This window comes from Schistocerca piceifrons, chromosome 5 (assembly GCF_021461385.2).
Source record: "Schistocerca piceifrons isolate TAMUIC-IGC-003096 chromosome 5, iqSchPice1.1, whole genome shotgun sequence".
NCBI classification, from domain to species: domain Eukaryota; kingdom Metazoa; phylum Arthropoda; class Insecta; order Orthoptera; family Acrididae; genus Schistocerca; species Schistocerca piceifrons.
The window spans coordinates 461,315,281-461,342,207 of NC_060142.1; the positions used below are offsets into that span (position 1 = coordinate 461,315,281).

A 26,927-nucleotide genomic window follows, 5' to 3' on the forward strand; every position below is an offset into this window, starting at 1 on the left:
ATTCTGGACTGTACGGCCTTCGAAAGGAAACTTCTTTATCGCTCAGAAACGCTTTTTCTTGCTACTGCCAGTATGCGTTTTATATTTTCAGTGTTCCCGCCAGCTGACATATAGATGGATACAGAGGAGGTGCTGTACGTATAGCAGTGGAATAATACAGAATGCTGCCACAGAGGGCACGTCTGATGCATGGTATGGGCAGATCCACTGATCCAAGTGTTTAGCAGTAGCCCCGGACCGGTCGTTCTGAAGCTCATGCCATCGCCCTCGTACCAAGCATTCAACCGTCCTCACACGGAATGAGGCACCTAACTTTGACGTGGATGCGGAAGGTGCATCAGGCCTTACGAGAGACAGAGCTGCCGGCACACGGGATGAGCTGGTTAACGTGATTTACGGTCTGAGCGTTCTGCATCGTCCGTTGTCTACTTTATTGGGCTCGAAAACCACACAGTTTCTTTATGAAAATGGTAACCCACGCTAAAAATGGTCGCCATAAAATAGCTGCGTTAATTCTGTTAGCGACTGTCGAAAGCCAGTGGTGAAAATCGCGAAGAAGATTTTGGACTCGTCGATGCCTTGAAGAAAGAACTGCTGGTAGATGAACATTACATACTGCTGTACAACGATCTGAGATATACAGGTTATTCGGAAATTCCCCTTAAAAACTTCTAGAACTTTGTAGAGGGGAGTGAGTAGATAATTTTTTGAACTGGAACGCATGTTTGAAACATAACGTTTTCGTCCTCCAACCGATTGAAAATACGTTGGTAACGCGACTACTTTTACATGTAATTGATTAGGTGTGATCCAGTAGATCACATGTTTTGCAGTTCCACTTATTAATAGCCGCCGGCCGCTGTGGCCGAGTGGTTCTAGGCACTTCACTCTGGAACCGCGCGACCGCTGCGGTCGCAGGTTCGAATCCTGCCTCTGGCATGGATGTGTGTGGTGTCCGTAGGTTAGTTAGGTTGCAGTAGTTCTACGTTCTAGGGGACTGATGACCTCATTTGTTAAGTCCCATAGTGCTCAGAGCCATTTGAACTTATTTGTTTACTCAGTTACCTGTAATGCACGTTGCGAAAATGGTTCAAATGGCCCTGAACACTATGGGACTATGGTCATCAGTCCCCTAGAACTTAGAACTACTTAAATCTAACTAACCGAAGGACATCACACACATCCATGCCCGAGACAGGATTCGAACCTGCGACCGTAGCGGTCGCGCATTCCAGGCTGTTGCACCTAGAACCGCTCGGCCACCCCGGCGGGCAATGCACGTAGCGACATTCGAGTAGTGTGTTTAATGGAATGTTTCTCCACCTTTGCTGAGATGCGGAGTTCGCGCCTGCCGCTTCGATCACGCCAGCAGTTAGTAGACAAGCTGTAGTTCAAAACAGGTGAGACAAGAATTGAAAAAATATACAAGAATAGTAGATGCAAGTTAAAGCTTACAGAAAGAAGCGCTTGAAATGGCGTAGTCTACAGCTCGGCGAAACGAAATCAGAAGAAGGAGTTGATGAAATAAAAGTGCAGGGAACACACCCGCTGCCTTGGACCACACAGTAAGAGGTGCCTTTTCCGGTCCAGGAATGCCGCGAGCACCTCCTGCAGCCTGTCTGCTAGGCAGCCGACCACTTGGAAGGCGAGAACACGGCCGGCCGGCACCTGTGCCCCTGGTTAGCAGCGGGTGAGCAGGTGCCAGCCAACAGGGCATTGTGCGCCCGCCGGGTGGCCGTCGCTCGTGACTGACTTCAAGGTTGGATGAGCTGCGCGGCGCAGCACACATTGTCTCCGGCAGGCGTCGAAAACGCTGCTATTTGGGTCGCCGTGTCCGTGTCCGTGTCCTGTCCTTTCCGCCACGGAGCCACTTCACGCTGTCGGTGGTTACCGGACCCCACACGGTATGAGCTTTTGACTCTCACAGGCCATCTGTAACTAATACAACAATTACTATACACTGAAGCGCAAAAGTCATGGGATAGTTCTTATAGTTAAATGTTTCCCTGAGACATTTAAGTCGCTTTTTTTAATTATCTACGATAATGATCGAAGCAGACGAACTGAATTAAAATTTTGCTGCGGCCGGGATTCAAACCCGGGTGATCTTGTTTGGTTCTTTTTTTTTTTTTTTTTTTGTTCGTTATAGTTGTTCGTGGCGGACGTCCTCTGACGCCCGTTAAAGTTCATTTTTGAGCCATTCACTCAGTTTTTTTTTTATTCCAGAGGGCTGTTAACCCTCTGACCGAACATGCTGAGCTACCGTGCCAGCATCCACCTGTAACTAATACAACAATTACTATACACTGCAGCGCAAAAGTCATAGGATAGTTCTTATAATTAAATGTTTCCCTGGGACATTTAAGTCGCTTTTTTTAATTATCTACTACAATGATCGAAGCAGACGAACTGAATTAAAATTTGTGTTGCGGCCGGGATTCAAACGCGGGTGAGCTTGATTGTTAGGCAGAAACGTTAACCGTTACACTACCACAGCACAATGGTCAGCATTGCTGCACGAACTACCTAGCGGCGTGCTCTTCCCAACACAAACTTCGATTCATTTTCCCTTATGTATTATCACTACTGCCAGGGCTCTCCGATATTAGCAAGCACTCCATCATTGGACGTAATGGGTCGTCCTTGTACCTTTGGTGATCTTAAGGATCTTATTATTAAATGTTTCCCTGAGACAGTTAAGTCTGTTTTTTTATTATCTACGATAATGATCGAAGCAAGCAAGAAGACCCGGGTTCGAGTCCCGGTCGCAGCACAAATTTTAATTCATTTCGTCTGCTTCGATCATTATTGTAGATAATAAAAAAGAGACTTAACTGTCTCAGGGAAATATTTAATTATAAGATCTATAAGATCACCAATGGTACAAGGTCTACTCATTACGTCCAATGCTGGGGTGATTGCAAATATCGGAGAGCCCTGACAGTAGTGACAATATATAAGGGAATATTAATTGAAGGTTGTGTTGGGGAGGGCACTAACCTTAGGTAGTTCGTGCAGCAATGTGCACCATTGTGCTGTGGTAGTATAATGGTTAGCATTTCTGCCTAGCAAGCAAGATCACCCGGGTTCGAGTCCCGGCCGTAGCACAAATTTTAATTCATTTCGTCTGCTTCGATCATTGTCATGGGATAGCGATACGCACGTATACAGATAGCGGGCCGGCCGGTGTGGCCCAGCGGTTCTAGGCACTCGCTTCAGTCTGGAACCGCGCGACCGCTACGGTCGCAGGTTCGAATCCTGCCTCGGGCATGGATGTGTGTGATGTCCTTAAGCCATTTGAACCATTTGAACAGATAGCGATGGTGTCGTGTACACAAGATATAAAAGGGCATTTCATTAGTGGAGCTGTCACTTGTACTCCAGTGATTCGTGTGAAAAGTTTTACGACGTGCTAATGGCCGCACGACGGGAATTAACAGACTTTGAACGAGGAATGGTAGTCGGAGCTACGCGCAGGGGACATTCCGTACTTGGAATCGTTAGGGAATTGAATATTACGATATCTACGGCGCAGGAGCGTGTTGAGAATATCAAATATCAGGCATTACCTCTCAGCACGGACAACGCAGTGGTCGACGGCCTTCACTTAATGTCCGAGAGCAGTGGTGGCGTTTGTCGAGAATTATCAGTCCTAACAGACAAGCAACACCGCGTGCAATATACACAGATATCAATGGGAGACGTACGACGAACGTACCCATTATGACAGTGCAGCGAAATTTGGCGTCAATGGGCTGTGGCAGCTGACGACCAATGCGAGTGCCTTAGGTGAAAGCACGACATGGGCTGCAGCGCCCTTCCTGGGCTCGTGACGTCTGGAAAACGTGGCAATCCGACGAGTCCCGTTTTAAGTTGGTAAGAGCTGACGCTGGGGTTTGGGAGTGGCGCAGATCCCACGAAATCATGGACCCAGGTTGCTCCATAATGGTGTGGGCTATGTTCACATGGAATGGAACGTGGCCTCTGGTTCAACTGAACCGATCACTGACTGGAAATTGTTGTGTTCAAGAACTTGGAGATCGTTTTCAGCCTTTCGTGTATTTCATGTTCCCAAACAACGATGGGACTTTTATGAATGACAATGCGCCAAGTCACTGGGCCACAACTGTTCGCAGTTGGTTTGAAGAACATTCTGGACAATGCGAGGGAATGATTTGGCCACCCAAATCGCCCGAAATGGATCTCATAGCATTAACAGACATAGGCGAGAGATGAGTTCTACCCAAAATCCTGCACCGGCAAAACTTTCGCAATTATGGACGGCTATAGAGGCAGCGTCACTCAGTATTTCTACAACGGACTTCCAATGACTGGTTGTGTCCATGCCACGTCGACATGCTGATCTACACTGGGAAAAATGATATCCGACACGATATTATGAATTATCCCATGACTTTTGTCCCCTCAGTATGTAAACAGAGAATTCTCCATATCGAATAATTTGTACCGGCCGGAGTGACCGAGCAGTTCTAGGCACTACAGTCTGGAACCACGCGACCGCTTCGGTCGCAGGTTCGAATCCTGCCTCGGGCATGGATGTGTGTGGTGTCCTTAGGTTGGTTAGGTGCAAGTAGTTCTAAGTTCTAGGGGACTGATGACCTTGGAAGTTAAGTCCCATAGTGCTCAGAGCCATTTGAACCATTGTTTTTTAATAATTTGTAAACACAACGCTCAACAGTTAAAACACAACTTCAAATACACTACACGTTTATTACCTTTGAGCTGCTATTTACTCTTTATCCGTCATACACTGCCTGACGAAAAAAGTGAAGCACCCAGAAGTGTAGAAGGAAGCGAAATGAAAACTGAAAGCATGTAAATTGAAGGAAGAGAGCGGAAGAGGGAAAGGAAATGATCACTGCTGTTAGTTGCATCGGGACATTGCGCGAAATCGGCGGCGACGGATGAAAATGTGTACCGAACCCGGGATCTTCTTCTTACTAGGCAGATGCGTTAACCACGGCGCCATACGGAACACAGTGTCAGCCCAACTGCACGAACCATGTCGGCTCGTCTCACGGCCATCGAGTGCCACCTATCCGCAACCCCTGTCCATTTCCTCCATATTCGCTCTTCCGAGATTCCCACTGGAGATCGGACGTATTTGTGCATCCGCACTGAAGAAAGTGGATTTATTGTCCAGCTACGTCTATGAAATTATATATAATTTCACACACACACACACACACACACACACACACACACACACATATATATATATATATATATATATATATATATATATATATATATATATATAGCGGCCAAGGCCAATGCCTTATTCGAATTCCCCACAAATCAGGATACTGCACGAGTGGACCAGTCACCAAGTGGAGACCCAGACTGAGGTCCCTTTCAGATTCGGTCAAGTCCTGATTACGCTCTCACAATTGTTGCTCAAGATCTTACACTGTTCGAGCCTGTTACATACCCTACCATGTCTGGCAGCATCACTCAGCCAGAACGACACTGAAGCACTCTGCAGGCTGTTATGTCACAGAGAACTGCAACTCTGATCATTAATGTACAGGCTGTTGGGGTGTACGTGTACGAAATTACATTGACATCCAAACATGTCTTCTGTATACATTACTTTTTGTGACAGGCACCGTTTACTGGAGACGTTTAGGAAAAATTGCAGTATCAACGAACACGCTGTCCACAACAAAAGCACTAACGAAGAATGAGCATTTACTGATAAATCCTGGAAATTTAGCAACTGCGTTATCTTCCAACAATGAATATCTATGTCAGCACAGGGTCATAAATAGCAACATTTCACATACAATTATTCCACTACTTACATATAAAACTAAACTCCGCCCGAACATGCCATGAAGGCAAAAGGTAGGGACCGGCCGCTATGTCATCCTCAACCCACAGACGTCACTGGTTGGGACGTGGAGGAGGTGCATGTGGTCATCACACCGCTCTTCCAGCCGACGCCGACTACTTACATATGATACCATGTATCTGTCAATAATATATGTGCCTAACTAACGCGTCATATGAACAACAGTAAAATAGATCAGCCTTGTCCTCAATCAATTCCATAAACTCTATAATCACGTGAAATCTTGTCCAGTGTGCAAGCTTAATTAGAATTCCCACCTGTTTTTTGTGGTGAAAAGCACACGATTGACCATCAACGAGAGAATGTGGTACAACTAGGCTCACTTTGTCAATGTTAAGTAAGGACAAATTTAAGATCCTCTGTTTCAATGAGCGATAATGCTTTGATTTCCTCCGTACACACATGTCAAATTATGTTACGACCCCCCCCCCCCGTTATAACATAAAAAAACATTTTTTGTCTCCTATAAACAACCTAATTCCACTGTTAAATGCAGAGGATAGAGCAAATATATGAAAAGAATACGCTTAAGGCCGCGATATGGGTGAAGATCTATCTGATGATGTGATAGATTAGGAACCAGAAGCCGATACAGAAGAGATAGGGGATTCAGAATTCAGGAAAGCTTTGGAAGACTTAACATCGAATAAGATAGAAGGGATAGATAGTATTCCACCCGAATTCCTAAAATCATTGGGGAAGGTGGCAACAAAATTACTATTCACGTTGCAGTGTAGAACGTATGAGTTTGGCGGTATACCATCTGACTTTCAGAGAAACATTATCCACATAATTCCGAAGACTGCAAAAGCCACTAAGTGCGAGAATTATCGCACAATAGGCTTAACAGCTCATGCATCCAAGTTCCTGACAAGGATAACATCCAGAAGAATGGGAAAGGAAATTGAGAATTTGTCAGATGACGGTCATTTTGGCTTCAGGAAAGGGAAAGCCCCCAGAGAGGCAATTCTGACGTTGCAGCTTATAACGACAGCAAGACTGGAGAAAAATCAAGGCACATTCAAAGGATTTGTCAACTTGGAAAAAGCGTTCGGTAGTGTTAAGTGGTGAAAAATGTCGAAATTATGATAAAATTAGGGCTAAGCTATAGGGAAAGACGGGTAATATACAATATGTACAGGAACCAAGAGGGAACAATAAGAGTGGAAGACGGAGAACCAAGTGCTCTGATTAAAAAGGGTGTAAGACTGGCGTACTGTTCAGTCTATAAATCGACGGAGCAATGATAGGAATAAGAGAGAGGTTCAAGAGTGGATTAATATTCAAGGCGGAGGTTCGAATCCTCCCTCTCTCATGGGTGTGTGGTGTTTGTCCTTAGAATAATTTAGGTTAAGTAGAATGTAAGCTTAGGGACTGATGACCTTAGCAGTTAAGACCCATAAGATTTCACACACATTTGAACATTTAATATTCAAGGTGGAAAGATATCAATGACATGATTCGCTGATCACATTTTTATCGTCAGTAAAAGTGAAGGAGAATTACAAGATCTGTTGAATGGGGTGAACAGTCTAATGAGTAGAGAATAAGGGTTGAGAGCAAATCAAAGAAAGATTAAAAAGTAATGAGAAGTAGCAAAAATGAGAACAGCGAGGAACTTAACATCATAACTGGTGATGACGAAGCAGACAAAGTTCAGGAATTCTGCTACCTAGGCAGCAAAATAATCCGAGGCTGACGTAGCAAGTAGGACATAAAAAGCAGACTAGCACTGGCAGAAAGATCATTCCTGGCTAAGAGAAGTCTATTAATGTCAAACATAGGCCTGAATTTGAGGAAGAATGTAAATTTGGATCACAGCATTGTATGGTAGTGGAACTTGTACTGTGGGGAAACCAGGACAGAAGAGAATCGAAACAGGGGAGATGTGCTGCTACAGAAAAATGTTGAAAATTAAGTGGTCTGATAAGGTAATAAGTGAGGAGGTTCTCGCGTAATTCTTTAACTTCATATAATTCATGATCACCCATCCCGATGTTCAAAATCTGTTGTTCTCATTTCTGCTACTTCTCATTACTTTAACCTTTCTTCGATTTACTCTCAGCCCTTATTCTGTACTCATTAGACTGTTCATCCCATTCAGCAGATCCTGTAATTCTCCTTCACTTTCATTGAGGATAGCATTATCAGCAAAGAATCATATCATTGATACCTTTTCACCTTCCACGATTGCTTCGTCGGTGTATAAATTGAACAATAGGAGCGAAAATCTACATATCGGTCTGTTTTCAATGCGAGCACTTCGTTCTTCGTCTTCCATACTTACTGTTCCCTCTTGCTTCTTGTACATATTGTGTATTATAGGTCTTTCCCTATAGCTTAATACTATCTTTCTCGTAATTTCGAACATGTTGCACTATTTTACATTGTCGAACGCTTTTCCGGGTCGACAAGTCCTATGAACGTGTCTTGAATTTTTTTCAGTATTGTTTCCATTATCAGCTGCCGCGTGAGAGCTACCTCTCCGTTGTATTTATCTTTTCCACAGCCAAACTGATCGTCAGCTAACACATCATCAGGTTTTTTTCCCATTCTGCTCTATATTATTCTTGTCAGCAACTATGATTGTAACAACAACAGAGGTATCTCTTTAATCAGCGTTGTGGGTAAAATCTTCTCAGGTATTGTTGAAAGGAAAGTGCGAGTATTAGTTGAGGACCAATTGGATGAAAATCGGTGTGGGTTTAGTCCTCTTAGAGGTTGTCAGGACCAGATCTTTAGCTTACGGCAAATAATGGAGAAGTGTTATGAGTGGAACAGGGAATTGTATCTATGCTTTATAGATCTAGAAAAGGCATATGACCGGGTTCCTAGGAGGAAGTTATTGTCTGTTCTACAAGATTATGGAATAGGAGGCAAACTTTTGCAAACTTTTACATGGATAGTCAGGCAGCAGTTAGAGTTGACGGTAAACTGAGTTCATGGTTCAGAGTAGTTTCAGGGGTAAGACAAGGCTGCAACCTGTCTCCACTGTTGTTCATATTATTTATGGATCATATGTTGAAAACAATAACTGGCTGGGCGAGATTAAGATACGTGAACACAAAATAAGCAGTCTTGCATATGCGGATGACTTAGTTGTGATGGCAGACTCGATTGAAAGTTTGCAAAGTAATATTTCAGAGTTAGATCAGAAATGTAAGGACTATGGTATGAAGATTAGCATCTCCAAAACGAAAGTAATGTCAGTGGGAATGAAATATAAACGGATTGAGTGCCAAATAGGAGGAACAAAGTTAGAACAGGTGGACGGTTTCGAGTACTTAGGATGCATATTCTCACAGGATGGTATCATAGTGAAAGAACTGGAAGCGAGGTGTAGCAAAGCTAATGCAGTGAGCGCTCAGCTACGATCTACTCTCTTTTGCAAGAAGGAAGTCAGTACCAAGACTAAGTTATCTGTGCACCGTTCAATCTTTCGACCAACTTTGTTGTATGGGAGCGAAAGCTGGGTGGATTCAGGTTACCTTATCAACAAGGTTGAGGTTACGGATATGAAAGTAGCTAGGATGATTGCAGGTACTAGTAGATGGGAACAATGGCAGGAGGGTGTCCACAATGAGGAAGTCAAAGAAAAACTGGGAATGAACTCTATAGATGTAGCAGTCAGGGCGAACAGGCTTAGATGGTGGGGTCATGTTACACGCATGGGAGAAGCAAGGTTACCCAAGAGACTCATGGATTCAGCAGTAGAGGGTAGGAGGAGTCGGGGCAGACCGAGGAGAAGGTACCTGGATTCGGTTAAGAATGACTTTGAAGTAATAGGTTTAACATCAGAAGAGGCACCAATGTTAGCACTGAATAGGGGATCATGGAGGAACTGTATAAGGGGGGCTATGCTCCAGACTGAACGCTGAAAAGCATAATCAGTCTTAAATGATGATGATGATGATGATGAGCAACTATGATGCATGAGCTGTTAAGTTGATTGTCGATATTTCTGGCACTTGATGACTCTTCCAAATGTTCGGAATTGCGTGTATTATGTCTTTTCAGATGTCTGATAATATACCGCCAGTCCAATATATTCTACACTTCAACGTGAATGGCCATTTTGTTACAGCTTCCCACAGTCATCTTAGAAATTCCGATGGAATATTCAAACGTCCCCTTAGAAAAATTTATAAATGACTGTGCTGGTAAACCCCTTACGTTATTTGATTTTCAAACAGATGAGCAAAACTGAACGTACTCAGACATTTCTCTCCTTACTTATTCTGATCGTCACTAAATTGACACAATGTTTTTAGTGCAACGCAATCTGACTTTCAGTAATCCCTACAAAAGAATGGCCCTGACTAACAATAACCTATACCTTTCATGAATCACTTACCTCACAAAAATCTTTGTTACTCGAACTACTGCAACACAGCGAGCGTCAATACTGCCAGCTAAATAAAAGATTCTAACTACTGAAGGCACTAATTACTGATAGGCATACTTAGCAAATGGAAGATGTTGATAGACAACAATCAATGTACTTACCTTAATAATATTCAAAAGTCATCATATATATACATCAGTTCATGATATCCAGTATTACAAATTTACCCTTTCTGATGGACACACGTCCAGATCGTCTGCTCTCAAAATTCTGCCGCCTCTCTTCCCACATCCACCACTGCTGGCGGCTCACCTCAACTGCGCAACGCGACGCGCTGTTCACATGCAATTGCCCAACACTACAATAACGAATATTCCAACAATGCCAGCCAGCCACAGCACAGCCAGTGATTTTCATACAAAGCGCTACGTGACGTTACCAACATAAAAACCTAAACAGCCTACTTACAATATTATCTAGTCCTTCTGCCTTATTTGAAAATTAGTCACTCAAAGCTCCTTTAAATTTTGATTGTGATATTGGATTACCTGTCATTTCCCTATCGAGTCCCTTTATCAAATCATCAGACCTTCCCCTCACAGAGTCCTTGAATGTATTCTCTCTACCTATCCGCTCTCTCCTCTAAATTTAACGGTGGAATTCCCATCGCACTTTTCATCTTAAGTTTAACGAAGATTGATCTGACTTCTATATATGTTGAGTCATTCCTTCCGACAATCATTTCGATTTATTCACATTTTTCATGCATGCATTTCGCCTTAACTTCCCTGCACTTCCTGTTTGTTTCATTCCTAAGTGTCTTGTGTTTCTGTATTCAGAATTTCCATGAACGATTTTGTTCTTCTGTGCTGCCCATGGTTTCTTCTTTTATCACATCTTTTATGCTTTTTAGAAACGGCGATTCCTCTTCAACTGAACTTCCTACTGAGCCTCGCATTATCGAAGTATCTATAGCCTCCGAGAACTTCAGTCGTATCTCCTGGCAGATACAGATCGAATAAAACAACTGCGATTCACACAGACTGCAATGCAGGGGAACAATGTTGAAGGCTTCCAGCCAGCCAGCAAAATTTTTATTTGTATAGTTAAGCTGATTAGGTAAGGGGGTTTGTCCCTCTTTACATTGGGCAATCGTTTCCCACATATAGCACTATGTACATCACTTCATGATAATTCTTTGGACTCCACAAGTAGTATTAAAATAGCTTAAATCGAATTAAAAAAATTAGTTTACAATGAAAATAGAGTCTAGGAGGTAATAACAATAATATTAGTGATTTTACTATTGTTATTGGGGTCCTCAGTCAGAAAACTAGTTAGACGTACTCTCCATGCTAGTCTATCCTATGCAGACTTACCAGTAATAGTAACGGTAACACTAGTGACAGCAGAAGAAATCGGATTTGTTTACGGATGGACAAAGTGAGAGTATGTGACTTGATGACTTCAGAGGAGGAGAAATTGAGATAGTATGCACAGGCTAGGATCTTCCGGAAATGAGAAAGGTCTGATGGTAATCGAGGCTATTTGGTTGTAACAGAGTAGAGGAAGCGTGCGGAACAAAGGCAGTCACTTTTGTTGTTTGAGTGGATATACTATTCGCGGTCTTTCGAAGTTAGATGATGAAATTTTTAACATTTGATTGGCTGTGGTCCAGCAACGTAAGCTAGTTAATTACAGGACGTATGTAGAGCGACTTCGGTTGCACAAAATTGTGTCAATGGACCACGGTTTCGATTGCACTAGGGCAATCTCCATCAGAATAAAAAGTTACATGGAATACATGTAATCACACCATGGCTTTTATTCCTATGACATTTCTGTTTGACGAGAGTACTTTTGCTCAGACATTTTAAACCGTGGTGTGATTACATGCACTCCACGTAACTTTTTATTCTGATGAATATTGCCCTAGTGCAATCGAAACCGTGGTCAATTCACAAAATTTTGTGCTACCGAAGTGGCTGGATATACGTCCAGTAATTAGAAGCTGGATAAGTTATCAAGGTTACTAATAAAGTGTAGGAGATTTTTCCAGAATGCGATTCCCGTATTGGAAAGCCACGTTCACTGGTGAAATAAGAAAGAAAGAGCTTTGCTTTGATGGGAAAGATAGTTTATGCTCCGTTGTTCAGATAGGATTGAGGAGAGGTAAAGGAGGTAGAGATTTGTGAAAATCTCTGCGCTTGTGTGGGTGTAGCCAAACTATGGACTGATCTACAAAACAGTCAGTGGATTCGCTGAAACATCAGCCACAAATTTTCCTTCATCGAATTGTAGTCCTGAAGCATCTTACCGTTAGGCTGAGATACGTCTTTCCACAGTCACTATACCTGTTTTATGCACACCAGGACAAGTAAGCTGGTCATATTTGTACGTTTTATGCACAATTTTAGCACTTACGTTAATAGCAGCTCGGAAACCGATCGTGTTATTGCTTTTATCAAGTTATGTTTCCGTTCACGAGCTGTCAATGTGTAAAGGGCATCTGGAAGATCCTGGTTGTAATTGCGATAGTAGCGTGCAACATTTATGAAGCGCGTCTGTGTAGGAATATCGCATTAATCTGCTGAGGGTTGTTGTAGCCAAAAGGCGAGGACTTGCATAATTTGGTTTAAATGTGAGCGGACTGTCACTGGCTGAAAGAACCGAAGTTTAACTATCATTTTAAAGAGTATCAGCACTATTCTAAGTGGAGATAGAATGTATCGATTTACCTGTGGGACGAGAACTATCAGAGTGGTACAGTGCCTGTATTAGAAATTGGGACCAACCCACCTTCGAGCAAGGCTGGTGACCAAAATATAGAAACTGTTACACAAGTGCAATGGTGTAAGAAGGTGGTCACAGTCCGTCGAATACTGTTTCTTCCTCTGACACTGGGACACTTGCATCTCGAAGCGAACCCGTGAGCGCCGCAACTCGCCAGATGCATGAGTGCGACGACACGCAGTCGTTTCTTTCAATACATGAGACGTCCTAGTTTTAAAGTGTAACGAGTTCATTCGAACCTTCCCACTACAAAATGGAAGTTCTATCCTTCTGCAAGCCTTTCTCAATACATAACGTCTCAATGCATAACGTCGACAAAGAGATTCTTACCTTCAAAGTATTTTCTTCCAGGAGGACTTATTTTTCTCTATTTCTGTCAATAAAATACGATCACATTATCATTTATTAACAGTACTATCAATTGTTCGCTGTACAGCACAACACAAGTGAAAATTTATATTGTTCAGTCAGTTTACTAGGTGATATGTGTAGGCCTGAGGTAATAAATAATTTCAAGTGAAAATATTAACAGAAAGAGCGGAAATCAGGAGCCAACACAGTTAACAATCCTGTTTGCGTGATCACCATCCGCAGCAAGTAGACAATCATTCGTTTTAGAAATTCAAACGCTTTCTTCTTGTGGTCAGAAAAGGGCGGCAGAAGTTATAAAACCAATATCAACATAGTTCAAATGATGTTGTCATTGAAATGCATATCATTAGAACAACAAACGGAAATCAAAGAGGACTATGAACTGTGTTAACTATTTTGATGGCGTAAATTATTTACGTAATTAGTAAATGTGGGACTCCGTCTAACATTTGGCTACGTTAACAGCACCATCATTAGCCAGTGCTAGACTGAGCTGCGTGCAGATCCCATGCTGTAGAGATAACTCAACGTGTTCACTGTGCTCTAACGCTTTGCACACCCGAAACACAGGAATATCTCCTTCAGACGTTCCTTTTCTTCAGCTGTCAGGATTTCTATTCGAACCCCTTAGCCTTTATTACGCCTTGAACTCTGCTCAAAACCCTCTATATAAGATGTTTGAACGTCTGTGCAGGAAAGCTCATTCTTCCTTAAGAGCCAAAACCAGAGTCGTTGGTGACGTTGCACGCTGGAGTCTGGAGCAATGTCTTCCCAGAGGTGTTGCATTGGTTCAGGTCGGAGCTCTGGGCAGGACAGTCCACTTCAGCTACGTTAATGTCCGCAAGCAACTGCCTCATAGATGCTGCTTTATGAGTGGGTGAATTGTCAGATTGATACAATCCTCGTCTCTGTATAGTTCCTCTGCTGTAAAATGTGTTCATTTGCTTCCGCATTTAGCGTCTGCTTAATTGCAATAAGGAGACGACAACCTAACCACGAAAAACACGGTCGTACCGTATCACCACATAATCTGTAGTACTTTGCTGTTGACACTAGACATGATGGTAGCTAATGTTCTCCAGGCATTCACCACACCCAAACCCTTCCATTGGATTGCCACAAGGTACAGCGCGATTTATCGCTCCAAATCACACGTTTCCAGTCACCCATTGTCCAATGGCGTCTGGACCGTCACTTAGCACTGACTACAGAAATGAGAAGCTGCTGTACCATAGTGCCACATTCTTTGTAACTCCCTACCACAGTCATCTTGCCAGCTCGAATGCTGCTAGCACTTTGGAAATCGTAAATGATTCCTCCGACAATGTCATGCGATATTTTGTCAATAAGTTTGTCCGTCTTGTCTGTCAGAACATGAGGACTGTCTACTCATTGTCTGGCAGTGGTTGTTCCTTCACGTTTCCGCATCTTTAGAAGGATCGGCATTTCGCTGATGGATTTGTTGCTCAGGTAAAATCCAGTGACCAGTCCACATTTGAAGTCACTGAGCTCTCTTGACCGACTCATTCTACTGTTAATACTTTCCTACCTGAGAACACAATACTCTGGCTTCTTTTATAAGGAAGGGTTCGTTTCTTGTGACATCAAGTAGACGGTATCGCATTACATGGTGGTGTCTGGATATTCTGCAGGGCTGGGAAATTTATCGCTGCTTTTTTATTGGCTTTGGTTTCTGTTAAAGAGGGTAAGTGGTTTTTGATATCAAATCGAAGTTCACAACTAAGGACAGTATGTATCTACCTAGAGCAATATTGAAGTATGTGTTTAATGGAAAGAGGCAGGATGTTAAAAAAAGTATTCCATATTTTCGACCAAAACAAGGAAAGATGTGGAGAAAACAGTGGTTTTAAAACACATTTCTTAGTAGATACGAGCATTTATTCATCTTCACTACTCCGAAACATATCTCTTCTACTGCCAGCGCTATGCTAATAAGAAAGACTGTAACGTTTGCAACAATTATGTGTTTGTCTACAAATATGCCTATGTTCGTCAGTGAAACTGGACTCTATAAGCAACCTGAGCTATCAGTAAACGGAATCTAACCTGCATAACACCGTGTGCATGTAGTATGTTAGTTTCACTGTCATTTAAGTCCTCAACAGATTGTCACATGAAAAACTTAAAGTTACGAGAACATTTGAATAAGCTATCTGACGGCGTATTTGAATATGGAAAACTACAGGAATAAATGAACTATTAACAATGAATACCTAAGCTGTCTGACTGCGTTTCCGAACAAGAATTTACATGTGATAGAGAATCTGGCTTGTGTCCAGGATTTACTGGATTAGAGTACATGACAGGTTGTGGTGTGTCAGCGTCTCTGTTTTGGCCGTAAGTTTCGCTCTCACCTCTTTAGATGTCTGCCTTTTCCCATGTTGTTTACAGCAATTCGCAGCAGCAGCGGCTAAAGCTTATTGTTACTAGGAAAAAATTCAATAAAAAGGAGTTTTTTTGGGTCTTGTTAACTACTAAATGACTTGTAAGAAGGGATTTCATAAATGAAGTGTATCAAAAAACTTCAGAAATCATCATGACCAAATATTAATAATGACAATGACAATGACGATGACGTAGGTTTCAGTAATGGATGAATGCCAGATTGACAAATTATTTGAATTTCAAAGCTACGTTAATGTTCAATAACCACAGCATTTATATATTAATTAGATGCAGAGGATAATTATTATTATTTGGAGGATAAGGATGTTTTTTTTAACTGGTAAGCAAAGCATAGGCTGATTGCAATCTCGGACTAACCATCACGAACCTAACCCTGCAACTGCTTTTGCGTTATGCTTGCGAAATTTGCTTTTCATTTCATCTTCAAGCGTAGTTAAGCCATCTGAATCTCTCCTGAAATGAAATCAGTCCTTGAGTGTGGTAAGATCTGCCATCACCGACGTGAGCGCAGCGTGACACGTCTTCTGTCTCCGAGTTCTCGACAGACACTACCACTTCCACTGTCGCAGACAGACCTCGTCTCAAAACAATGCTTAGAATCGCGCTACCACGTTTCGCCCTCAGATTGTTACTATCGACATGTGAGTGCTTACACAACGCAAAGAACAGCGTTAAGTTGGCTATATTGTCTTGAATGTAATGGAGTGTTCTGACACACTCCTTAAGATCTGCAGAATGAGGACACATTCGTCTGTTACCGTCTACGTGTCCTGCATGTAGTTAACATCTGGCAATGTTATTATTGTAAACCGTATTCACAGTTCTGTGTAATTGCAACGCTTAAATTAGCTCTTGGCTCTGTACTCACCTGCATAATGGAAGCCTGTTATTCCACACGGGAAATGGCAGAAATTACCTTCTGTTATGGTCTGGCAAATGGAAGCAACCATCGATCCCGTGCCGTGTTGATGAAAATTCTTACTCAGCTTCCATTTATCGCGAATCTCTCGTCCAGCGCAAAGTCCCAAACGACTGGAAAAAAGCGCAGATGACTCCTTTATATAAGAAGGGTAAAAGAAGAGACCCTCAAAATTACAGACCAATATTGTTAATATCGGTTTGCTGTAGAATAGTAGAACGTATTCTGAGTTGGAATACGATAAATTTCACAGAGACTGAAAAGCTTACGTGTATCAGTCAGCAAGGTTTTAGAAAGTGTCGCTTGTGTGAAAATGAGCTGTTTTCTCACGTGACAGATGAATGACAACAGGCAGATTCAGTATTTCTACATCTCCAGAAAGCATTTGACAGGTACTCCATTGCAGACTGTTCATTAAGTACGAGCATACGGAATAGGTTCCCATACATGCGAGTGACTCGAAGACTTGTTAATGATAGGATAACTTGATCCCGATTGTTAGAAGTGACCTTCGATTACATTTGCTAGAGAACATCAACAACATTTGGTTGATAACCGTTAGCATGTGCTGTAACTTTAATGACATCCAACTGATGCTAATAGTTTCGTTTTGAGAGAAGGGCTGTAGTAGCGCGGTAAAACATTTCACGAAGAGCAGCCATTTTTTCTGCTTTGGATGAACTCAAGAACAATGAGTAAGGGAACCAGCCGTCGTCGGTTTCCTAAATATATGGAAGTGAACTTTAGTGTCCTGTAACGTAATTTCCAAACCTAAAAATGAGAGTGTAAAGCAAGAGTGGTATTCTATCGTGCACTGAATCTTGGGGTACATTTTGATACAGTCTCGTTCAAAAAGGTGCAGCTGGGCATCGGTCCCTTTATATGAAGTACGATGTCATCGAATTATATTTCGAAATATACTACTTTTTGGAGGTGTTGGGGTGAGTTGAAAAAAACTGATGTTCAGTGTGATTGATATAAATATTAGCTATTATACTGGCAATGAGGGATCCCAAGGCTAAACCATCAATTTGTCCATATACTCGCTTCAGTCCGGAACCGCCCTGCTGCTACGGTCGCACGTTCGAATCCTGCCTCGGGCATGGATGTGTGTGATGTCCTTAGGTTAGGTTGGTTTAAGTAGTTCTACGTCTAGGGGACTGATTATCTCAGATGTTAAGTCCCATAGTGCTTGGAGCCATTTTTTGTCCGTGTGCTGTGTATTTGAAGGCAACGTGGCAACAGTCCAGAACAATTATTAGTGAACGATCGAATTTATTATTCATAATGTGGACTTAATATTTTTCATGCAACTTTCTTGTAATGTTTCTTTTCTTTCCTGTTGCATGTAAATCACTAATTCAAGTTGTGAACGGCTGGCTCACTGGTCCCGCGTTGTTCTTCCTGTCAAAAGATCGCAGCACATTTACCAAGCAGGTTTACCAGTCTGGTTCCTCCTTCGTGCACGCTAGTCCGTGCTCTGCGCTCTGAGGTTGTACACTGCATCATATACACGTTCATCGCAGCGCTCGGGGTCACAGCACAAAGTATAAGCGTCCTGGTGTTCACTGTGTCTTTATTTACCCAGTCAGTAGTCCGTAGTTTGTCTGGTGTCGACCGCTGCCTTCTAAAACGCTTGATGGTTATTCTGTTCTGTTTTCCCATATGTGCTAGTGCGTGTAACAATCGTTGTTAACTTTGGTCTCTTGTTTATTTTCAGTATCACGCATCATGAAGGACATGTAAGAGTCCGAAACCGGTCGTGGTTTAAGCTTTAAAAACAAAAAGAATCTAACAGCTCAAGCGGTATTTTCAATTTCTACTACCGAGAAAATTTAGAGAACTGTCATTTGAAGCTGACTGCAGAACGATCCTCTGCCACCAACATATGTACATTTCGCGTAAGGGCCATGAAGAAAATATTACGAGAAATGAGGAGAATATGTGCCGTTGTTTTTCACTTGTCCTATTTGTGAGTCGAACAAGAAAGGAAAGTGGTAGAGAGTATACTCCGCGACGCACGATGCAGTGACTTGCCAAGTATGTGGGGCATATGTAGATATACAAAATGCTTCTATTATGCTCCTAACTGCGAAGATAAAAACACAAAACAAAAGCGTATCACAAACTTATCAAAACATAATTTGTTCCATTAAAATTAATATACAGGGTGTTACAAAAAGGTACGGCCAAACTTTCAGGAAACATTCCTCACACACAAATAAAGAAAAGATGCTATGTGGACATGTGTCCGGAAACGCTTAATTTCCATGTTAGAGCTCATTTTAGTTTCGTCCACCTACGCTCAATGGAGCACGTTATCATGATTTCATACGGGATAGTCTACCTGTGCTGCAAGAACATGTGGCTTTACAAGTACGACACAACATGTGGTTCATGCGCGATGGAGCTCTCCGCACATTTCAGTCGAAGGATTCGTAAGCTTCTCAACAACAGATTCGGAGACCGATGGAGTGGTAGAGGCGGACCAATTCCATGGCCTCCACGCTCTCCTGACCTCAACCCTCTTGATTTTCATTTATGGGGGCATTTGAAAGCTCTTGTCTACGCAACCCCGCTACCAAATGTAGAGACTCTTCGTGTTCGTACTGTGGACGGCTGTGATGCAATACGCCATTGTCCAGGGCTGCATCAGCGCATCAGGGATTCCATGCGACGGAGGGTGGATGCATGTATCCTCGCTAACGGAGGACATTTTGAACATTTCCTGTAACAAAGTGTTTGAAGTCACGCTGGTATGTTCTGTTGCTGTGTGTTTCCATTCCATGATTAATGTGATTTGAAGAGAAGTAATAAAATGAGCTCTAACATGGAAAGTAAGCGTTTCCGGACATATGTCCACATAACATATTTTCTTTCTTTGCGTGTGAGGAATGTTTCCTGAAAGTATGGCCGTACCTTTTTGTAACACCCTGTATACACTGCAGTTACAGATAACTGTGAATTTGGTTTACAAAAAATGGCTCTGAGGACGAAGGGACTCAACATTTGAGGTCATCAGTCCCCTAGAACCTAGAACTACTTAAACCTAACTAACCTAAGGACACATTAAAAGGATGACAGCCAAAACAGTTGCAGGATAAAATTTTTTATTAAAATTCTTGACGAAGGTTTCGGTACATATAAATATACCTTCATCAGAAGTAAAACATCTAAAATTACATCATGCAATGGAGAATAATAAAACAATTATTGCATGATGTAATTTTAGATGTTTTACTTCTGATGAAGGTATATTTATATGTACCGAAACCTTGGTCAAGAATTTTAGTAAAAAATTTTATCCTGCAACTGTTTTGGCTGTCATCCTTTTAATGTGAAGAATTTTAACAGTTGCTGCTGCAGCCATGTTTAAAATCTTGTAACCTAAGGACGTCACCCACATCCATGCCCGAGGCAGGATTCGAACCCAGGACCGTAGCACTCGCGCGGTTCCAGACTGAAGCACCTAGAGCCGCTCTGCCACCGCGGCCGGCTATGGTTTACAGTAACAACACTAATAGGCGTTTACTACACGCTGTATCCATTTATAATAGGAAAGGAATGTGTCTTCATTTGTTTTCTGCATTCCGTATGTTGTTCGTAATAGCAAAGAGATGTCAGAACGAGATGTGTTTCACATTAACGAAGATGAACGCTCGCTTATTGCTTTTAATGTATGCATTTTACGTCCATATTTATCGTACACTTTCGTCTTGTTTTGGTTCTTACTACCTCTCGAAATATGGAATACTATTTTCTTTAAGGAGTCTGTATATTTTGCAGAATACTCTGCACCTCTTGGGAAGAGTTCGCGCATAGATTGTTAATTTTTGAAATGCAAATTTTACATTAGCAGCCAGGTACCTTTCTATACATAAGTGCCAAGACAAAAGGCATCTCGCTGTCTGTCCTCCACAGAATGCGTAAACATCGCTCAAAAGGGCTCGACTAGGTTGAGTTAGGTTAGAGTAGATCAGGTTACCTTAGGCTAGAATCCGTTAGAATAGGTTACAGCCGGAATAGCTGCTTGTAACGGAGTGGCAGCAACACCATTGAGTAGATGATGAACCTAGAAGGAAGTAAAGAAGGAAGATAGTCAGCATTTAACATCCCACAAGGAGGGAAGAGGCAGGGAATAGCCTTAGATTGGCGGAATTGCGGAGTGAAGTTTTCAGAAGTACCATACCGGAAGTTGTCAGCGATTTAGGGAAATCTTAAATCTGGATACCTGATCGTGGATATGAGCCACCACCCTCCCTGACTGCAAGTCCTGTTTCGTAACCACTGCAAACCCCCCTCCGCCGCCCCCCCCCCCCCCCCGTTTGATGTGAAGGTTTTCCTTAAGATGCTCACAGTTGGAATGAGCCCTCTTGCAAGAGTTGCTGGTTAGTCAGGGGATTTCTCAGTATGTTAGAGAACATTTCGGAAAATTAGTCTGCTTCGTAATAATGATGAGGTAAGAGATGCAATGTAAACGACCCCAGTCAAATCGTGGCCGGAGGAAGAAGATGAATAGTGTGACAGTAAAAGTACTCTTGACCCACACTGACGCGAACCCCCCCCCCCTCCCCCCCCCACACACATACAAACACACACACGCTCGCACACACAGGGATTGTCAAAAAACCTAAATTCTGTAGGGATAGGTTCCTTATCCCAAAACTAGAGAAAAATGGCTAGTAAACAAGGGATGTAGCCGCGCTGGGTAGCCGAGTGGTCTCAGGCGTCTTGTCATTGTCCGCGAGGCTCCCTTTATCGGAGGTTCGAGTCCTCCCTCGGGCATGGATGTGTGTGTTGTCCACAGTGTAAGTTAGTTTAAGTTAGACTAAGTAGCGTGTAAGCTTAGGGACCGATGACCTAAGCAGTTTGGTCCCGTAAGATTTTACCACAAACAAAGAGAACAAGGGCTGTAAAGAACATACCTTAAGTTATACTGACGATGCTTAATAGCTTGTTTGTCTGTCTTTGGAACGAAATAGATCACTCATTCTGCGTATCAGAGATCCGACAGTAGGTTTGGGGAGGTATGTGGCATTAGATGTCTACGCGCAAGTGATGTAATTCGCTTAAATAACGGGCCGCTGATTTGCGTACGCGTTGATGGCGCCCGATAGCGACCCAGATGGTTCCATAGGACTTACATCAGACAAATCTGTTGAACGAGATATCAACGTCAGTTCACTATAATGCTCCTCAAACCACAGTAGCACTGTTATGGCTCGGACACACGGACAGTTATACTGTTGAAAGACATCGCCGTCGGGGAAGACATCAAGCATGAAGTGATGCAAGTGGTTAGCAGCTGTCAGCGTGTCTTCGCCGTCGGGGAAGACATCAAGCATGAAGTGATGCAGGTGGATAGCAGCTGTCAGCGTGTGTTCAATTACTTCCACAGGTCCAATGCAAGTGCAGGAGAATATCTCCCATAGCATAATACTGCTCCCACCGGCCTGTGTCCGTGCCGCGCTGCACATTTCAAGCCGCCGTTCACCTCAACGGCGTTTGTTGAGACTACCATCGACCTAGTGTCGCAAAAATGTGATTCACTCTAGGAGCCGATACGTTTCCAATTGATCGACGGTCGAATACAGATGGTCTTGTGCCCAGTGCAATCGTAATTTATGATGTCGTTGGGTCAATATGGGAAAACGTAGGGGTGGCCTGCTGCGAAGCTCCACGTTCAGCAATGTACGACGAACGGTGTGCTCCGAAACCACTGTGCCTGCACTAACATTGTGCTCTTTCTGCAGAGATGCCACAGATAACCCTCTATCCTACTTGACAGAGCACACAAGTTTTCGAACCCCACGTTCTATGAAGAGTCGTGGATGTCCAACCATTTAGCGCCTATTGGTAGTTTCAGTGTCCTTCTACCTCTTTCCGCAGATTCACACGACAATACCAAGTGAACAGTTTCCGACATACAGTACTCGTTCACAGGCTCTTCGTAATAAGTATCTGCTCCTTGTCAATGTCGCGCTTACCTCAATGGATTTTCCCCTTCAGGCCATATCTTCGCTAGGGTGATCCCCCGTCCGTGTCCGCTCCACTTATATACTTTTGTTACCGCATCACGTGCCCACAACGTCACCAGGCGACGTCCAAGGTCGCGGTGGGCAGTGTGTGAGATAACGAGCATTGCGCTCACATTTAAGTATACGGCCGAAAGAATCAGCGAAAAGGAATTGTGAAACGAACCCTGTCGTCCAGGACCGCCTGCCACAAAGGGCGCAGATTCACTACCAAATGGGGAAACTCACAGGCATGTATTGTCTATTGAGGCCTAAGCGCTATAGTGTGCGAGTGAGACAGACGAGAACCTACGCCTTAGGGAAACCCACTAGAAGCCGTTGTGGCTAAGATCGGCCATAAACATTTATGAAAACTATTTAATTATGTAGTAATGCATGGAATGAAGCCACAATAATTTTAATCTACCACCCCTCATAAAATTTCATGGTGATCCTAATAAAACTTTAATATTGATCATATCTCTAATAGTTTAGGATTTAATATTAAAGTGCAATTAACAAGTTATGTAACAAAGACCTGTATGCTACAGTCTGAACGCTTTGTTCAATCTTAACGATCGATATTTCATATAAAAGAGCAGCATTAAAATGACAAACGTGGTAAACATCAACTCTGTGACTTTATTAAATTTAAAAGGTATAGTAAATTTAAATTGTCAGTATTTTCAGTTAAGCATCAGATCATCATTTCCTCCACACAACACACATTGAACGATGTCAGCAAGACACATTACTCAATCATTGATGATGATGGGGTCCCATACTCCGAGTAGCGTAGGAGACGATGCGGGAGACCCACACCGCTGTACGAGGCAAGGTCCTAGCGCAGGTGGTTTGCCATTGCCTTCCTCCGACCGTAATGTGGATGAATGATGATAATGAAGACGACACAACAACACCCAGTCATCTCGAGGCAGGAACAATCTGTGACCTCGCCTGGAGTCGAACCCGGGACCCCATGTGAAGAAAGCGAGAACGCTACCGCAAGACCACGAGCTGCGGACTACTCAATCGTTAGGTAATAGAATATTTGTTGTAAAGTTTAGTGCATAATAATTTACCTTTGTTCTTTATTTATCAGAAAGTACATTGGTGCAAGGCTACTGACTGTGACATTCAAAGTTAAGAAGGAAATTGTATTGGTTTTATGTAAAAGAATTTAACAACGGATATTATTGTTAGTTTATTTAGAACGTGGCCAAGCTTTAGTTATTTAAATATGTTAAAATGTAAAATAATGTAGAATAAGCTGTAACCAATCAGATGGACGGCTTCAGGAAAGGGAACTGTCCTAGTCAGTTGATCGAGGATATTCGGCGCGCGGGAAACGCGGCGGCGACGTGCAGAGGCAGTGCTGGTGGAGACGAGAAAGCGAACAGGTTGGGTTGGGTTGCTTGGGGAAGAGACCAAACGGCGAGGTCATCCGTCCCATCGGATTAGGTAAAGATGGGGAAGGAAGTCAGTCGTGCTCTTCCAAAACAACCATCCCAACTTTTGCCTGGAGCGATTCAAGGAGATCACGGGAAACCCAAATCAGGACGGCCGGACGTGGGATTGAAGCGTTCTCCTCCCGAACGCGTCCAGTGTACTAACCACTGCGCCACCTCACTTGGTAGACAGTTCGGATTGCGACGCGAAAGCGGACAGTCGGTCTTTCGGCAGCTAGAAAGTGAAACGACTTAGAAAATTTATCGTTGTGTGACCGCGGGACTTAAGTCTCTGAGCGGTGAGCAGCCGCGTGCCTGGTGTGAACTCTTTTGGCATAGTTAACGAGGTGGAGTATCGAACATGTAATTCGCTATGAGATTGTGAATGATCGAACTGTGACAAATGAATGTGCGCTCGAGTTTAACAGGACCTCTAAATACGACCACTTTCGTTATTAGTTTGCTTTCTGAATAAACATTATTCTAACCAAATCACAACTGTGTGGCCTATGTCATTTACTTTAGTTCCCGATTTATTGTTACTGTTATTATATGTTATGTTAACTTTGTATTTCGCAAATTTTCCATCTGCCCTACAATTTAACCAAAGGGTCACAAGTGTCTAATTTAGGGCACGTAATACGACACGTGCAGTTCAACCCCTAGACGAGTTTAAACCAAGACATTTCGACAAAGAGGAACCGCATGTGAGCCCGAACATATTTGGGATGTTAGCTCGCAAGTGTTCATCATGTTTTGGATTATCAGTGTATGTGACTACTGGTTCAACTTAGTTGCTATGAATCAAATCCCTCCTACTGCAAGCTCTTTTCTGTGCTTGCTTTGAGAGGAGGAAATAGTGACCAAAACAAGGAAAAAAAAGTCTAGCAAACATGGCCTCTAAATGGCATACCTTAAGAGCCTATGAGCCTTTGTACAGTAGAAGTGTTTCACTCTAGGGAAGATGGACGAGTGTTCATAGGAGTTGAAGTTAACATTTTAACCCTCATGTTTACCAGACTCTTTTTCTTGTTTAGGTCACTATTTCCTCCTCCCTAAATACGGAACGCAAAGACCCTGCAGTATAAGAGATCTGCTTCATAGTATCGAAGTTGGACAAGTGCTGATATCTCTCAAGCTATCCATTTAGAGCTCATTTAATAGGCATTTATTACTTATTTCTGTATAACGAACAACTCTATATCACTTGCCGTCTCCTTTTCGTACTCTGATTTGCAGCAAACTTGGTTTTGAGCTCTGAAGATGTTTACAAAACACTCAGTGTCGAAGTTAAGTGCCGTAAGTGGTGTACGCTGAAAACTACTACTGTGATGATGAACCCTCTATTTTAATGCTTACTGGGAAGACTTCGTCGGAATACTGCCACCTGTGACTTCTACAGGTCACGGTGGCTCAGTTCGATCGTTAGCAATTCATGGACGAGAGACAGCTCCCGCTGACGAAGCGTCAGCGCAGCCACGTCGTGTGTTCACAACAAACCTCACAAATTTCCAGTCGCCATTACTTATACGGCCGCTAAGCTATGCAGCCGCGGCGGTGACAGCGGAGCCGGCAGATGGCGAACGATACGGCCGGACACGGCGCCGTCCATTAGGCAGTCCGGCGTATCGGCAGCGCCGGCCGGCCGTCTCCGCCTGTATTTGTAGTGGACGGCCCGCGGACCTGCCTATCTGGCAGCCCATCTGGACGCCGGCCGGCCGATATCGCCTCCGCATTTCGAATGTGATCGCGACGTCTGCCGCGTGACTTACTATTGTTTCGTGTCGTCGCGGGACCTGTTGTCCCGTGTCGCATTCTTCAGCCGGTCGATTTGAATAGATTGGAATCGGGGCAGCGCGACTACGGCGGTAGTTGGGCCCCTTGACGTTCTCGACGCAACAGCTTTCATTTGGTTTCCTCGGTCTGCGTCCCAGCCCAGGAGAAACTGTGTAGTGTCCATTTGATAGGCGCACTGCTGGGGAAGCTACCGAGTGGTTACAGTTTAAAAGCAGGTCCAGTGAAGGCCGCGATTATTTTATGGCAGGGAAACTTGGTAGATATGCTAATGCGTTAATGCGGAACCGATTTACACTGAAAAAAATTGGTTCCAGTTGTGGCCACCAGGTGCAAATCTGGTGGTCTACACTGTTTGTATGACGGTACGACATCCAGACTGTCATTTGACAAGCCCTAAAGTGAGTGAACAGTGTGGCTATCGCGAAAAGAGACCTTACGCTGTTGGGGAAATTATTTTATGTAACGGCAGCAGTTTACAGTGCTTCACTGAGAGGCTATCACTGACTAAAAATCTGAGGAAAGGCCCGATGTCATAAAATGTTTTAGGGAAGATGATAGTGGAATTTTAAAGCAGGGCTGAGCGTTGCGTAGCACCTGTAAGAGGAGGGCGTCCTATTCCAGTCGAACTCGTTGACCAGGTTGCTGTTGCTGTAACTGACCATGCAGCACATACCCCAGGTAGTGCCAGTGCTCGTGCAATGTCACGAGACCACTCTATACCATGGTTAATAGTAGGGGTAAGTTTGCGGTCTATTTTACACTGGTACTCGGACAGGATCTAGACAGTGCAGCAACTGAAATTACATAATCCGCAGCAACGTTCTGAATTTTTTCTTCGATTTCTGGTACATATCGAAGTCCATGACATAAGGCCAGCCAATATCCCAAGGAGTTCAAAATTGGTCCAAATGGCTCTGAGCACTGACCGTAACGGTCG

The 26,927-nt window shown here is 43.2% G+C and overlaps 1 non-coding gene across 1 annotated transcript; it reads left to right on the top strand.

Annotated features, from left to right (window-relative positions):
• Positions 1–3,034: 3,034 nt before the first annotated feature.
• Positions 3,035–3,107, top strand: Trnaa-agc. The gene has a single exon. It is a non-coding gene; the product is annotated as a tRNA-Ala (tRNA).
• The last annotated feature ends 23,820 nt before the right edge of the window (positions 3,108–26,927 follow it).